This window comes from Schistocerca americana, chromosome 3 (assembly GCF_021461395.2).
Source record: "Schistocerca americana isolate TAMUIC-IGC-003095 chromosome 3, iqSchAmer2.1, whole genome shotgun sequence".
NCBI classification, from domain to species: domain Eukaryota; kingdom Metazoa; phylum Arthropoda; class Insecta; order Orthoptera; family Acrididae; genus Schistocerca; species Schistocerca americana.
The window spans coordinates 353,034,358-353,051,853 of record NC_060121.1 but is presented as its reverse complement, the minus strand read 5'-3'; positions in this window follow the sequence as shown (position 1 = coordinate 353,051,853).

Here is a 17,496-nt window from a genome sequence, read left to right as displayed (position 1 = left end):
AGGATATTCACGGCTTCAGTTTCAGCCTTTTTCCCATGAATTGCAGAAACATGATACTGAAAATGAAAGGAGTAATTTCTAATCTTACGGTAGTTCGAAAATTGAAACTGTTCCTCAGGGCCACGAACAGCAACCATTTTCTGAATAGAAGTAGCTGGCCGGAGTGGCCGTGCGGTTCTAGGCGCTACAGTCTGGAGCCGCGTGACCGCTACGGTCGCAGGTCCGAATCCTGCCTCGGGCATGGATGTGTGTGATGTCCTTAGGTTGGTTAGGTTCAAGTAGTTCTAAGTTCTAGGGGACTGATGACCACAGCAGTTAAGTCCCATAGTGATCAGAGCCATTTGAACCATTTTTGAACAGAAGTAGATGGAAAACAGACTTCAGTTTTCTGTATTAGAAGAAAGGCTCAACGCACTGGCTGTATTTGAATTACACTGAGTAAAATTTACTTCGTTGTATCGTTTCCGTTTGGCATTTGGCTTTTGCATAGCAAAAATTTACGATGTGCTTGTAGTTGATACGGGTTATTTGCAAAATGAACATACAGTTGTTTGCATGTACATGAATTTCAAATCAACTTCTTTCTTTAAGAAACTATAGCTGTTTATAGCGATATTAATAAACTATAGGATACATTAATGATCTATTGGTCTTATCATCTCATTAAATCACAAATTGTGTAGCAGAATTTTATATTAAATTTTGAATGCTCCAGTATAAGACTTTCATTCCAAAGTTGCTCTAAATTGAAATTTTTTTGGCTAAGTGAGAACAAAACCATCACAAAATTGTGGTCGGTGGGGTTCAGAGCACAGATTCAACCTAGGGATCAATAAAGTCTAAATATGGCGTTGATGACGATTAATTATTTTCTACAATTTCTATGAAGGGCCATAATGTTACTGTTGTTGATAAACCCGCAGCAGCAAAGCGTATCAAGTAAGATCTGGATTTTGGGTTTCTAGGTTGGCCCGCCTTGTATAAACATTTGCTCATATTTACTGAACTGCTGTGTACGGACGCAGGAGGAGCTGGCCACTCTTCGCGAACAGCTGAGCATGTTGATGGCCGCAGTCAACCGTCTTCAGGCTGGTGCCTCGGAGTGTAGCGGCAGTGAGGAGTCTGTTGCGTCACAAGGTACACCCCAGGTTAATGCTTCACCCACTGTCCCTGCTGTCGAGACATATTCGCGGGTACCGGGCGCGGTTGGGCCACCCCCTCCCCAAAGGGAGTGGCGGGTTCAGCGGCGTTCGTGGCGCACGAGGCGGAGGGTAAATGTGGAGGCTGTCCGTGTGGCATCGCCCGCTCTGCCTGTGAGTGGACAAGTGGCTGCTCCTTCAGCAAGGTCCGAGCAGGCACACGGGGGAAGGGCTATATTAGTTATTGGGAGCTCCAACGTTAGGCGGGTGACGGAGCCCCATAGGGAAATAGCGGAAAGGTGGGGGAAGAAGGCCAGTGTTCACTCTGTCTGCTTGCCGGGGGGTCTCATCCGAGATGTGGAGGAGGCCCTACCGGTGCCGATAGAGAGCACTGGGTGCACCCGACTGCAAATTGTTGCTCGTGTCGGCACCAATGACTCCTGCCGTCTGGGTTCAGAGGTCATCCTCGGTTCGTACAGGCGGTTGGCGGAATTGGTGAAGGCGGAAAGCCTCGCTCGCGAGGTGGAATCAGAGCTAACTATTTGTAGTATCGTTCCCAGAACCGATAGCGGTCCTCTGGTTTGGAGCCGAGTGGAAGGCTTAAACCAGAGGCTCAGACGATTCTGCGGAGATCTGGGATGCAAATTTCTCGACCTCCGCTATCGGGTGGAGAAGTGTAGGGTCCCCCTGAATAGGTCAGGCGTGCACTACACGCCGGAAGCGGCTACAAGGGTAGCGGAGTACGTGTGGAGTGCACATGGGGGTTTTTTAGGTTAGAGAATTCCCTCGCGAGACCCGACAAGACGCCTCCTGAGACGCGGCAAGGTAGGAGTAGGCAAAATGCAACAGGGAATAACAATATTAATGTGCTAAAAGTAAACTGCAGGAGCGTCTATAGAAAGTTCCCAGAACTGCTCTCATTAATAAACGGTCAGAACGCCCATATAGTACTAGGGACAGAAAGTTGGCTGAAACCAGACGTAAACAGTAATGAAATCCTAAACTCAGATTGGAATGTATACCGCAGAGACAGGCTGGACAGTGAAGGGGGTGGCGTGTTCATAGCGATAAGAACTGCAATAGTATCGAAGGAAATTGACGGAGATCCGAAATGTGAAATGATTTGTGTTAAGGTCACGGTTAAAGCAGGCTCAGACATGGTAATTGGATGTCTCTATAGGCCCCCGGGCTCAGCAGCTGTTGTGGCTGAGCACCTGAAGGATAATTTGGAAAATATTTAGAGTAGATTTCCCCACCATGTTATAGTTCTGGGTGGAGATTTTAATTTGCCGGATATAGACAGGGAGACTCAAACGTTCATAACGGGTGGCAGGGACAAAGAATCCAGTGAAATTTTTTAAAGTGCTTTATCTGAAAACTACCTTGAGCAGTTAAACAGAGAACCGACTCGTGGGGATAACATATTAGACCTTCTGGTGACAAACAGACCAGAACTATTTGAAACAGTTAATGCAGAACAGGGAATCAGCGATCATAAAGCGGTTACTGCATCGATGATTTCAGCCGTAAATAGAAATATTAAGAAAGGTAGGAAGATTTTTCTGTTTAACAAAAGTGACAAAAAGCAGATTACAGAGTACCTGACGGCTCAAATGGTTCAAATGGCTCTGAGCACTATGGGACATAACTTCTGTGGTCATCAGTCCCCTAGAACTTAGAACTACTTAAACCTAACTAACCTAAGGACATCACACACATCCATGCCCGAGGCAGGATTCGAACCTGCGACCGTAGCAGTCCCGCGGTTCCGGACTGCGCGCCTAGAACCACTAGACCACCGCGGCCGGCACCTGACGGCTCAACACAAAAGTTTTGTCTCAAGTACAGATAGTGTTGAGGATCAGTGGACAAAGTTCAAAACCATCGTACAATATGCGTTAGATGAGTATGTGCCAAGCAAGATCGTAAGAGATAGGAAAGAGCCACCGTGGTACAACAACCGAGTTAGGAAACTGCTGCGGAAGCAAAGGGAACTTCACAGCAAATATAAACATAGCCAAAGCCTTGCAGACAAACAAAAATTACACGAAGCGAAATATAGTGTGAAGAGGGCTATGCGAGAGGCGTTCAATGAATTCGAAAGTAAAGTTCTATGTACTGACTTGGCAGAAAAGCCTAAGAAATTTTGGTCTTATGTCAAAGCGGTAGGTGGATCAAAACAAAATGTCCAGACACTCTGTGACCAAAATGGTACTGAAACAGAAGATGACAGACTAAAGGCCGAAATACCAAATGCCTTTTTCCAAAGCTGTTTCACAGAGGAAGACTGCACTGTTGTTCCTTCTCTAGAGTGTCGCACAGATGGCAAAATGGTAGATATCGAAATAGACGACAGATGGATAGAGAAACAATTCAAATCGCTCAAAAGAGGAAAAGTCGCTGGACCTGATGGGATACCAGTTCGATTTTACACAGAGTACGCGAAGAAACTTGCCCCCCTTCTTGCAGCGGTGTACCGTAGGTCTCTAGAAGAACGTAGCGTTCCAAAGGATTGGAAAAGGGCACAGGTCATCCCCGTTTTCAAGAAGGGACGTCGAACAGATGTGCAGAACTATTGACCTATATCTCTAACGTCGATCAGTTGTAGAATTTTGGAACACGTATTACGTTCGAGTATAATGACTTTTCTGGAGACTAGAAATCTACTCTGTAGGAATCAGCCTTGGTTTCGAAAAAGTCGGTCATGTGAAACCCAGCTCGCGGTATTCGTCCACGAGACTCAGAGAGCCATAGACACGGGTTCACAGGGAGATGCCGTGTTTCTTGACTTCCGCAAGGCGTTCGATACAGTTACCCACAGTCGTTTAATGAACAAAGTAAGAGCACATGGACTATCAGATCAATTGTGTGATTGGACTGAGGAGTTCCTAGATAACAGAACGCAGCATGTCAATCTCAATGGAGAGAAGTCTTCCGAAGTAAGAGTGAGTTCAGGTGTGCCGCAGGGGAGTGTCATAGGACCGTTGCTATTCACAATATACATAAATGACCTGGTGGATGACATCGGAAGTTCACTGAGGCTTTTTGCAGATGATGCTGTGGTGTATCGAGAGGTTGTAACAATGGGAAATTGTACTGAAATGCAGGAGGATCTGCAGCGAATTGACGCATGGTGCAGGGAGTAGCAATTGAATCTCAATGTAGACAAGTGTAATGTACTGCGAATACATAGAAAGATAGATCCCTTATCATTTAGCTACAAAATAGCAGGTCAGCAACTGGAAGCAGTTAATTCCATAAATTATCTGGGAGTAGGCATTAGGAGTGATTTAAAATGGAATGATCATATAAAGTTGATCGTCGATAAAGCAGATGCCAGGCTGAGATTTATTGGAAGAATCGTAAGGAAATGCAATCCGAAAACAAAGGAAGTAGGTTACAGTACGCTTGTTCGCCCACTGCTTGAATAATGCTCAGTAGTGTGGGATCCGGACCGGACAGGGTTGATAGAAGAGATAGAGAAGATCCAACGGAGAGCAGCGCGCTTCGTTACAGGATCATTTAGTAATCGCGAAAGCGTTACGGAGATGGTAGATAAACTCCAGTGGAAGACTCTGCAGGAGAGACGCTCAGTAGATCGGTACAGGCTTTTGTTAAAGTTTCGAGAACATATCTTCACCGAAGAGTCAAGCAGTATATTGCTCCCTCCTACGTATATCTCGCGAAGAGACCATGAGGATAAAATCAGAGAGATTAGAGCCCACACAGAAGCATACCGACAATCCTTCTTTCCACGAACAATACGAGACAGGAATAGTTTTCATTCAAAGTCACATATTGTGATATGTCTATATTTCCTGCTGATTTAAATTTTCTTATGTTCCGTTTTGCGGTTGTTTCGTACAAATTTCACTAATAATCAAATTCCACCTAATTACATTACATTGTATCGCTGCTGTGCGAAGACGACATGTTCCCACCTCAGCTTTGGGTACGTTTTAGCAGTTAAGACGTACAGTTCTGTACACTCTAACGTTTCTCAAATTAATGAGCTTGTTTATAAAACAATTATTTTCTGCCACCAGTAACAGTTTTCTTCTTATTAAGATTTAGTATGCTGCATTTGAGGAAGTGATTCTCATTTTCAAATGTGTTTTTCGTATGGTATGACTTTTATTCGCGATGATTTAGAACTGTGAGGTACTGCATTGTTCTGTTGCTTTTCGATGATCCACTTATGTAGAAATGAGTAGAAATACTAAAGACAACAGAACATGCAGAACATCACACATCGGAGACATCTTGATTAAATCAATTAGCACACGAAAAAGACATTTAAAATGGGGATCATTTTCAAAACGCGTTGTACAAAAAGGAAACAAAAAGAAAATCGTGGTGTACACAGAGACCGTCAACAGTCTCCTTCTCAAGTGCAGCCAATTTTTCTTTTAATTTTATTTTACTTTCTAATATATCTTCCATTCCTCGCTCATAAATACCTGTACGGTCTGTTGTAGAGCTTTGCGCTTTACAGCCAGTTACGCCAATAGACTCATAAAGTCACAAAAAACACCGTTGATTTGGAACTGTGATCTATCAGTTAGCTGCTGGAACCTGTAAGTTTTAAGTGACGTCAACAGAATCACACAGCCTGTTTCAGGCCACTGTGTTTGCATCATATGCCAACTTTTCTTAGAAATAAAATGTTCAATAATGATTCCCAGTGCTAGATGTAGTTTTATTGTGAGTAATTCCTTGGGAAAAGGTAAAGCCTAGGAATTTCCAATGTGTGTTGCCTATAATCTAGTCATCTGCTCTGCATGAATGGAGCCAGAGCAAAGGATTTGCTCTGAAGTATCTTTCTCCACTTACATTACTTCTTAAGGTTTATGTGTTTAAAAATCACGGTATCATTTTGCTGGGGTAAGTAGTATGCAGATGCAGCACATCTGTTCATTTGATTCTGCTACTTTGGTCAATTCTTGTGGTCTCAGGGCCAGTACGCAAAAGATACAACCTGTCCATACTTGATGCTAAGACTCTGACATAAGTTGTGTAATCATTTAATAACATTGGAACAAAGGTATTATAGAGAATATTCTGTGTTGTATTGTAAGGCAATGAAAGTACGTAATATCACTCCTAATTGTAATAATACACAGTGGAATATCCTGGTAGTTAAACTGATTTTGTCTCCAACCTGTTATGTGTAGAAAGCAGAATATATGTCTGAGATCTCTCAAAACCATGAATCGATTTCAACCAAATCTGGTACTGGAAAGTAGTGCATTATAGCTTCCTAGCTCCAGTAGGAGTGAGGATACGGATAAATACACGTTTTTCCAGCCCTTAGCATATAGGCTGCCCCATACAAAAGGTGTGTTGTGTGGGAAGTGTAGTACCCTGTAAAATCAACCTGCTTGGCAGGGCAGCCTATGTGTCATGGGCAGGAAATGGTTTTCTAGTCTCTGACTTGTAGGCTGCCCTGCATGACAGGTATGTTGTGTTGAAGTGCTATTGGCCTGCTTGGCGTGGCAATTAAATGATTTTCAAGCCCTTGATGCGTAGCTTGCCCAGCATGACATTAGTGTTGTGGGAGTAGTATCAGCCTGTGTTATTGAACTGTGTTATTGAGCATGTACAGATGAGCTTGACTTGGGACAGGTTGAATGAATAGAGGAGGGGATGGGAAGAAGGGGAGACAAGGGAATGGGCAGACAGAGGGGAGGAGTGGGAGATGCAGTTGGGAAGCGCAGACAGGTTGTGTACAGGTGGGAAAGGTAGGGGGGGAATGGGGAGATGGAAAGAGGATTTGGTCAGAGTGTGGGAACAGGAAAATGTGGTGAGGCAGATGAGGTGGAGGAAATGGACCAAGAAAGGAGAAGTAGGAAGTGAAGAAGCAGAGAGAGTTAGGAGGAGTAGATGGTGAGGCAGATGAGGTCGAGAGACAGAGAGAGCAAGAGATGGACACAGAGAGGGATAGGAGAAGGTGTGTTCAGGATACATGCCAAAGCTGTGGGGAAAAGGCTAGTATAATATAAATGTCTCTCCATCAGGACTGCTTGTCCTACAATCGCATACTCTCATCAACAAGAAGTCACTTACTGCTACCAGAGGGACTTTCTTCGTAACACTGGCAAATCTTTTGTAGCTTTTAGTTCATGCACTTACCACTATGTTGTTGAGTTGGTGTGTATAGACTTCACATGAACATTGAACTACAATCATTTCACACTCCCATTGAACTACAATCATTGGTAGCAAAGATGTCAGGAGGTTGGAATTGTGCTCTTTTAATGATTTATCCCCTGTGACTCACAACCTCGACTTCGAAGAGTATCCGTTTCGTGTAGGTGTTTTCCGAAATTAGGAAAGCTGCCGGTTTCCAAGGTGGCATTTGAAGATTGTCCTTCCTTTGTGCTGCCATGGAACAGATCCATGCCCACAGGCGTCCCGCTTTTTCAAATATACACCACGTGATGTTCACATCAAAACTCATTCGAGCCTGCTGCGTTAGAAACATTTGAGGAATCCTTTGTGGTGCTACCAGTTGGGAGGGGGGGGGGGGGGGACACCTACGGCTGCTGCGATGTGTCGGCTTTAAGCGAAGAACTTCGCTTACACGATCACTTACGCCCTTTACGTACTGTAAGCATGCAAGCGGAAACTCATCACCCTCTTTAGATGCCTTCATTTTCCCTTAGTTTCGTGGCTCGGTGCATAGTTTTGTTGTAATAGCCTTTGTGGCGGAAGGCAGTTCGTTGCTAACTTCGCGTTCTATGTACGGTATCACATATCTGTAAACGTTGGAGCTGAGCGTATATAGAACAAAGTTTCGCAGAGGTCAAGTTTGGTGCATCGTAAGTCTTATATCTACATCTATACTCAGTAACCTACCGTGAAATTCTTGTACCACACTTTAAGGCTTCTTCCGTGCTATCACGAATGGAATGTGGGAAGAATGCTGAAATACTGCTTCTCGTTCCGTGCTGTAATTAGTATAATATTTGCTATATGTAGTGTTTTTCGCGTATTCCTTGTTTAATTGTGAAATGTAAACATTCACAGCCGGAAATGTCATAATTGATAGAATATTACGGGCTATTATATCGTGGTAGAATGGATATCACTTTAACACCCGACGTTTCGTCCCCATATGTGGAAGACATTTTCAAGGGGGATCGTAGTTTTGTTGAATGTCCGATTCACACCCTGGCTCGCTACTGACTACAGCAACATTCCGCCCCCGCGAATTTTCGCGTATTCAGAACTTGTAACGTCACGCCACTGCGTGGAAGCTCGCGGAGGTGGAAGTTTGCTGTAGTCAGTAGCGAGCCAAGGTGTGAATCGGACATTCGACAAAGCTACGATCCCCCTTGAAAATATCCTCTTCAGAGGGGGACGAAGCGTCTGGTTTCAAAGTGAAATCCATTCTATTACTGCATAATAATCCGGAACATTTGTTAATTGTGATATTCCTTGCCTGTTCATTTCATATTTGTTTTTGAAAGTCTGTAAGTAGGCTCACTGTTAAGGTTTTTGTCCAAGGGTCAGCAATCTCAGGTTTTTTCAACATTTCCATGGAGCTCTCCCACATTTTACAAAGCCTATCCCCATTCGTGCCACTCTTCATTGTACTCGTTCAGTCCTTTTCTATAGGTCCTAAACACTTCGAGAGTATTCTAGAATAGATTGCATGATTCTTTTGTAAACAACATCCTTTGTATGGTGAGTGCATTTTAGCAGTGTCTTACAAAAGAACCGTAGTCTGCCGCTTCTTTACCACTAGAAGAGCATTTGTGATTTCATATCCCAAGAAACTGTTACACTCAGGTGTTTTCATGGTTTGGTCAATTTCACTCGTGACTCACTGATAATGTAGTCACAGGATACCACAGTTTTTCGCTTTCTAAAATCCACAATTTCACATTTACGAATGTTTAAAGCAAGTTGTCCATTTTAGCACCATTTTTAAATGTTATCGAGATTCGGCTGAATATTTGTTCAGCTCTTTCCAGATGGTACTTTAAATAGATAACTGTCTTGTCTGTAAAATGTCTAAAGTTGCTGTTAACATCGTCTGCTAGGTTGCTTCTGACATGACAGATCAACATTGCATCCCATATGGAAGCAGAATCCAGACGCAACTGACGTGAGAACCCAATTCTTAACTGCACCTCGACAATAATTCTCTCCTTTTCTCCAAGCTCCTCACTACCTCCAGTGAATATCTTGGTGGTCATCACCTCTGGGATTAAAATACGATTATTTCCAGAATCAATGTTAATCAATGCAGTGGTTTTCAGTCATCTGATTGTGAATTTTTATTTGGATTTTTCAGGAAATATTCTTACATAGTAAATCGTCAGTGGGTTCCCGACAGATAGTTTACCGTACAGTAAAATAATTTATCCAGATCTTTTGGTTTGTCACGTACGCTATGTCAAACTTGTACACAGTTTTTCTGCGTTAGCAATACCAGGGAGAAACATTTTAGTTCTATATATGGGTTATTGAAAAACTAAGAAATATGATTACTTCAAATTCATCAAGTGACCCCTCGATGAACTTTTAGTCCAAATAACTGAGACAATTCCAAATGCAACAGCGCAGAGATTAACGCTGTTCACATCAAAATCTCATACAGGGGAGACGTGTGCCATCAGTACTAGGTCTAAGTAATTATAATATTTACCCAAAGAAATGAGATGAAATGACAAGCGGTAGAACTGTTGGTGAAGAATATACGCCTCTAAAGTGAAGCACATAGCAATAAGAGTTCATGTACATCCTTTACGTTGTCCTCACGTTTATTTTCAGTCTGTTGAGTTCGACCTAGCTTTGGTAACTGCAATATTGGGAAATAACAAGCATTTCCTGTTTCTTGCGAAAATAGGCAAGAACGAATCTAACAACATATTAGGCAGTATAGATTACTGAAAAGGTACCATCAGGTATTTACCTTCCCAGTCGCACAATGGTAAGTTCGGAGTAACTTCGTACTACATACGCTGACCGCCATAGAATCCGGCAAACACGAACCATGTGAGCTGTGGGAAACATTCCGTGGCAACAGACACAACACATCCACATGACGAACAGGAAGAGGTTAAACGTAAAGCAACAGGATCACGAGAAACTGCTAGTCATACACTTACAATTTGCGAGAGTGTTGACGTTGGTAACAAAAGACAATTTTTTCGCACGGCTCAAATGATCTTCTTCAGTGCGGATGCATTCACATTGCTCAAACTCTTATGGGAATCGGCAGATTGACGGCTGCGAGTAATGAGCATAGAGGGTAGGAGCACTACAAATGTAGTGTGTGGACACTAAGCCAGAAATGTGTGTCTCACGGGGAACGTGTCAACGGCAAGTCCCTGCAGTCTCTTTATCCTCTGTGTCCTCGATGGCTGAGTCGGAGCAGTCTGCCTTCTGCAGGGCAGCAGTGCGCACCGCGCTCGGGCGTCCACGCCGCTGTGCGCGCGGAGTGTTTGTTTTCATCCCCGTCACCGCACTTCTCAGTCGAACAAGCTATAATGGCCAACTCTTACAGGAAGATCACTTAAATTCAGCTTCTCAAATGAATAAGCGCGACTCAAAGCACTGGCCGTCGAACGATTCCTACTCGAAGATGTGAAGATCCCCCGTGACCATCTCATCGGCATACACCTATCGATCATTAGCAGCGTCTTTTATGTTGACTTCCGACGCTGCCTGCAACGAGATTATTCAACGGATGCGACATGGGATCAAATTTCGGCACTTCGACGGCACCGTCGGGCCTGTGGATGTCGACCATGCAGGAGTTGGCCTTCGGCCGATCAGTGTATACGAACTGCCTTTAGAGGTGAATGAAGATGAAGTCATCGTGGCGCTAAGCCCCTTACGGAAAAGTCCAGAGTCACGTAGCCGAGATTTGGGCACTGTTTACGACGTATCCGGTGCTTAATGGTGTGAGACAAGTCCGAATATATCTCAAATGGCACGTCCCATCGTAGATTTCTATCGGCGGCTGCCGTGCAGTGGTCATTTACGACGGACAACTTCGAACATTTTCCGGTTGTGGTAAAGAAAACCACGTCCGTAATGAAAGCCTGCAACGCCGCATCACACAACTACGGCACGACGATACGGACGCCGACCGAACCACAACCACCCTTCAAATCATCTATGCGGTGACACGGCACGTCCAGCCCTCACAAGACGCAGTTCGTGAGCGTCTCTCTGGACCGATACACCCGGAGGCTAGAAGATCACAAGGATACCAGTGAGGGTGTTATGGCGACTTAAGACCGCATCATAGCACCCGCGGCTTTTGTACCGGAACGACGTGAATCTCTCCCATCCTCAGACACCGAAACACATTGATGGAAACAAAAGTCACCCAAAAGACGAGAAAAACGCAGCAAGCCACCAGGATCTACCACTGAGCCCCGTTCGCAGGACGAAGAGAAGGCACATAACTCTGACGGAGTACACGGTAACTCTTTCTCCTCTGCTACGGAGACGCGTCATCCACAAGACGATGAGCCGTCCAATAGAGATCGTGAGCAAGCCCCGCGTCCAGAAGCCATGGAATTGCGTCGCCGACGCAATTGAGCCGAGTCGGCCAGCGCTGCCACCTCTCAACGATGTTAAAATTGACGGACACTTTTCATTGGCGGATGACACGGATTTCCCACCTACACCTGATGTGAAAATGAGATCCGTTCCTCCGTTAGACCAACACTATAATGGGTGATGTTTCTACGACGACTCCTGCGACTTCTTCGGACTTCCAGAATCCACCACGACAATCGTCACCCGCTACGAATCTATCGACAGCACGGATCCCCCATCAGGCATACCGAATAGCTACTATCAGTACTAATAATATCAGCTCCCTCGTTAAACTTCAGCTGCTCCGTGACACGCTAAGAGCAGCGGACATTGACATCGCCAAGTTACAAGAACTGAGGACACCAACCCAAAGAGATTCTGGTCGTATGTAAAGTACACCAGCGGCAAAAAGTGGTTAATCCCGCCACTGCGCGATAGCGATGGAAATGTTACCGATGATGGTGCCACTAAAGCGGAGTTACTAAATACAGTTTTCCGTAATTCCTTCACGAAAGAAGACGAATTTAATATTCCAGAATTCTAAACTAGAACAGCTGTTAGCATGAGTGACATAAAAGTGGATATCTTAGGTCTTGCGAAACAACTCAAATCACTTGAGAAGGGCAAGTCATACGGTCCAGATGGTATAGCAATCAGGTTCCATTCAGAGTATGCAGACACAATAGCACCTTTCTTAGCAATCATATACAACCGCTCACTTGACGAAAGGTTTATTCCTAAAGACTGGAAAGTAGCACAGGTCACACCAATATTCAAGAAAGAAATAGGAGGAATCCATTGAATTACAGACCCGTATCACTGACCTCAATTTGCAGTAGGGTTTTGGAGCATATGCTGTACTCTAACATTATGAATCAGCTTGAAGAAAATGACTTATCGATACGTAACCAACACAGATTAACAAAATATCGTTCTTGCGCAACGCAGCTAATTCTTTACTCCCATGAAGTAATGAGTGCTGTCTACGAGGGATCTCAAATCAATTCCATATTCTTAGATTTCCAGAAGGCTTTTGATACCGTTCCTCATAAGCGACTTAATCAAATTGCGTGCATATGGAGTATCGTCTCAGTTGTGTGACTGGATTCGTGATTTCCTTACAGAGAGGTCACAGTTCGTAGTGATAGACAGCAATTCATAGAGTAGAACAGAAGTGATACCTGGCGTTCCGCAAGGTAGTGTCATAGGGCCTCTGTTGTTTCTGATTTACGTAAATGATCTAGGTGATAATCTGAGCAGCCCCCTTAGATTCTTTGCAGATGACGCTGTAATTTACCATCTAGTAAAATCATCAGACGATCAATTCTAATTGTAAAATAATCTAGAGAGAATTTCTGTATGGTGCGAAAAGTGGCAATTGGCACTAAACAAAAAAAAGTGTGAGGTCATCCACATGGGCACTAAAAGAAATCCGATAAATTTTGCGTATATGATAGATCGAACAAATCTAAGGTCTGTCAATTCGACTAAATACCTAAGAATTACAATTACGAGAAACTTAAATTGGAAAGACCACATAGATAATATTGGTGGGGAAGGCGAAACAAAGACTGCGCTTTGTTGGCAGAACACTCAGAAGATGCGACAAACCCACTAAAGAGACACCCTATATTACACTTGTCCGTCCTGTGCTGGAATATTGCTGCGCAGTGTGGGATCCTTACCAGGTAGGATTGACGCAGGACATCGAAAAAGTGCAAAGAAGGGCAGCTCGTTTCGTGTTATCGCGCAATAGGGTGAGAGTGTCACTGATATGATACGCGAGTTGGGGTGGGGGTCACTGAAACAAAGGCGGTTTTCTCTGCGGCGAGATCTATATACGAAATTTAAATCACCAACTTTCTCCTCCGAATGCGAAAATATTTTGTTGACACCCACCTACGTAGGGAGAAATGATCATCATAATAAGAGAAATCAGAGCTCGAACGAAAAGATTTAGGTGTTCCTTTTTCACGCGCACCATTTGAGAGTGGAATGGTAGAGAAGTAGTATGAAAATGGTACGATTAACCCTCTGCCCGGTACTTAAGTGTGAATTGCAGAGTAACCATGTAGATGTAGATGTAGATGTCCCGGTGTTATGGCTATGAGACCGACGCCGTCCCGGCAGCTATGGAACACACAGGCGCAACCATCCTCCTCCTAGAAGGGATTGCAGTTTCCGATGTCGCATATCTCCCAACGGCGCAAGGGGTGGCCATAACAGTTGAAGGAATCAAAATCATAAATCTCTACGCCCCTATCAGGCACTGAGAAATGGAGGGATCGCTCCCTGTTCTACGCAGAAGATATTACGTCCTTATTCCTCGGCAGATATGATCATCTCATCGTAGGTGGAGATTTCAACTGAGTGTACAGACCAATACCATCATTTCAGCACATGTCCGGAACTTCGCTTCCTCGTCCACCGCATTCGTCTCCTAGACACTTGGAGAGTGATACACAGCGACCGCCCGGTGCATACACCCATCACGAGCCATTCCGCCAGGCTCACGCTCTGAAATGCGTTCTCCTCGACACGGAAGGTTGGCCGTCTGCCTTTTCGGATCATGACATCTACATCAGTGCCATGAACCTCCTTAGGCAATCTATATGGCGCAGTGCAGGACCTTTGATACTCAACGTCACGCTACTGCGGTACCCTGAATGTCGACAGCGGGTCACCGACAAGTGGCTCACTTGGTTCAACGCATCATGCTTTACGAGACCACACTGCAATGGCGGTTACTGTTCACCAAACCGGCCACCCGACGAACCTGGACACACTATGGCAGAACGAAAGCCAGGTGGAATCACCACACAACAGATATCTACTATAGCGCTCTACGCGAGCTCATGGATCGTCCTCTGTCCCAGGATCATGTAAAAGGAGCTCAACGCATCAAGGCGAAGATTTTAACATTGATCAGGTGCCGCCTAGAGGGAGCAATTGTACGAGCACGCAGCCAAGATAAGATTAACGGTGAAGAACCTTCCATGCATCATATTGTTCAAAATGTTCGCCGACGCCGACAGGCTTTAATGACAACTTTAGACCTGCCTGATTGACGACGGCTGACTTCGCAAGTTACCATTGCGGATGCCCTCACAACGCACTACAGAATTTTCTATCAAGAAGTACATACCGGTGCAAAGGCCATTGCTGGGGTTGCCCTGGAGATACACTGTACACTAAACGCCGCGGCTGCCACCCTCCTGACTGCGGAAGTGACCACCGACGATGTCCATGGCGCTGTGACCAAAGGACCACTGAATCGGTCTCCCGGCCCGGATGGTTTACCTCTCGAATTTTACAGAACCTTGCAAGATGTGATGTTGGCACGATGGAGAGACATGTACTGGGAACTTTTGCCCTGCGCGGCAATCCCGCCAGCAATGTTCACGGAAGGCTTACTCTTACCAGTCCCCAAACAGCAGGAGGACCACGACTCGACACTTGTTGACCGACCACTTTACTCGATTCCGACTAAAACATTTTCACACGCCTTCTAGCAGTACAACTCAAACATGTCTTACGAGTCCCCAAACAGCAGGAGGACCACGACTCGACACTTGTTGACCGACCACTTTACTCGATTCCGACTAAAACATTTTCACACGCCTTCTAGCAGTACAACTCAAACATGTCTTACGAGACATTGTTTCCCACCAAGAAACATCCTTAGGCGGCTGTCGTAATATACAGACAGCACTCAGTGAATATCGAGATGTGATCGCCGTGGCAACACACTAACGATTGCCAGGCGCTTTAATCTCCATCGACTGCAAACAAGCGTTTTACCACGTCAATCGTGCATTCCTCAACGCAGTGATGGACCGGATGGCGATTCCCCCGATGTTCACGCAAGTGATAATGCGGCTCCTTCGTGGGGCAACGTCCAGGCTTCTCGTCAACGGCAGACATACAGAACTTATACGGATTGAACTCTCAGCACGGCAGGGTTGCCCACTGTCGACGGTGCTTAATGCCGTTGTGATGGAACCACTCATTTGCGGAGTACGACGACGTTTGACAGGTATTCCACTTCGGGATCACATGTTTCACTGCCGAGCCTATGCGGAAGACTTGGCCCTCATCCTACGTTCAGCGGCCGAAGTGCAAGCTGCGATGCAGTGGATTACCCGTTACAGTGCAGGGGCAGGGAGCGTTATGAACGTCGCAGAATCATGCGGCATGAAGATCGGCCGCGGCCTTCCCGCAGACAGCGTAGTCCCCTTCAACTGGTGGACATCCTTCGCTGTCTCGGGTTGGTGTACACGCAATACATTCGCCTCACCTCGGCGATCAATTTTCGGGCGCTACTGCAACGCATCCTGGCCAGCATACAAAATCACCTACTATGCCTGCTGAATATGAGACAGAGTGTCACTTTCGTCATTACCCATCTAGCAGTCCGGATACCCCATATCGCGCAGATTCTGTCCATCACTGCGACAATGGTGGTCAGACTACAGGCGGCTTCGAGTATTTTATATGTTCTGGACACATCTTCAAAGTCCAGTGTGAAGCTCTCACCTTACCGAAGAAGGATGGCGGCCTCGATGTGGTTAATGCGAGAGCCAGGACTACGGCACTTTACACCAATACTATGCTCCGGTTATGGAAAAGATAAAAACCTAGTTTTACTGGAATGTTGACCACCGAGTTCGCACCTGTTTTGAGACGCCTACTGCCGCCTTTGGCACACATCCCACCTCCAATGTCACACATCGGGAGTTTCTTTTTGGAATACAGCTACGTATGCATCGTGCTCCCCAAGACCAGGAAGACGACCACCCGCGACATCTACCGGTTTCTCCGGAAGTCCCCACCCCGAAACCCCGTCGGAGCACGTCACCCCCCCCCCCTCCTCCCCCAGGTATCATGGCCTACAGTATGGAAAACGGTCCACCAACCATGCCACACCACTGACACCACCGCGACGTGGTATCTTCTCGTCAACGGCAAATGAATATACTGTCCATAAAAATTGCTACACCAAGAAGAAATTCAGATGATAAACAAGTATTCAATGGACAAATATAATATACTAGAACTGACATGGGATTACATTTTTACGCAATTTCGGTGCATAGATCCTGAGAAATCAGTAGCCAGAACAACCACCACTGGCCGTAATAACGGCCTTGATACGCCTGGGCATTGAGTCAAACAGAGCTTGGATGGCGTGTACAGGTACAGCTGCCCAAGCAGCTTCAACACGATACCACAATTCATCAAGAGTAGTGACTGGCGTATTGTGACGAGCCAGTTGCTCGGCCACCATTGGCTAGGCATTTTCAATTTGTGAGAGATCTGGAGATTGTGCTGGCCAGGGCAGCAGTCGAACATTTTCTTTATCCAGAAAGGCCCGTGCAGAACATGCAATATGTGGTCGTGCATTATTCTGCACAAAATTTAGGGTTTAGCAGGGATCGAATGAAGGGTAGAGCCACAGTTCGTAACACATCTGAAATGTAACGTCCACTGTTCAAAGTGCCGTCAACGAATAAGAGGTGATCGAGACGTGTAACCAATGGCACCCCATACCATCACGCAGGGTATACGCCAGTATGGCGATTACGAATACACGCTTCCAATGTGCGTTCACCGCGATGTCGCCAAACACGGATGCGACCATCATGATCCTGTAAACAGAACCTAGATTTATCCAAAAAAAATGACGTTTTGCCATTCGTGCACCCAGGTTCGTCGTTGAGTACACCATCACAGGCGCTGCTGTCTGTGTTGCAGCGTCAAGGATAACCGCAGCCATGGTCTCCGAGCTGATAGT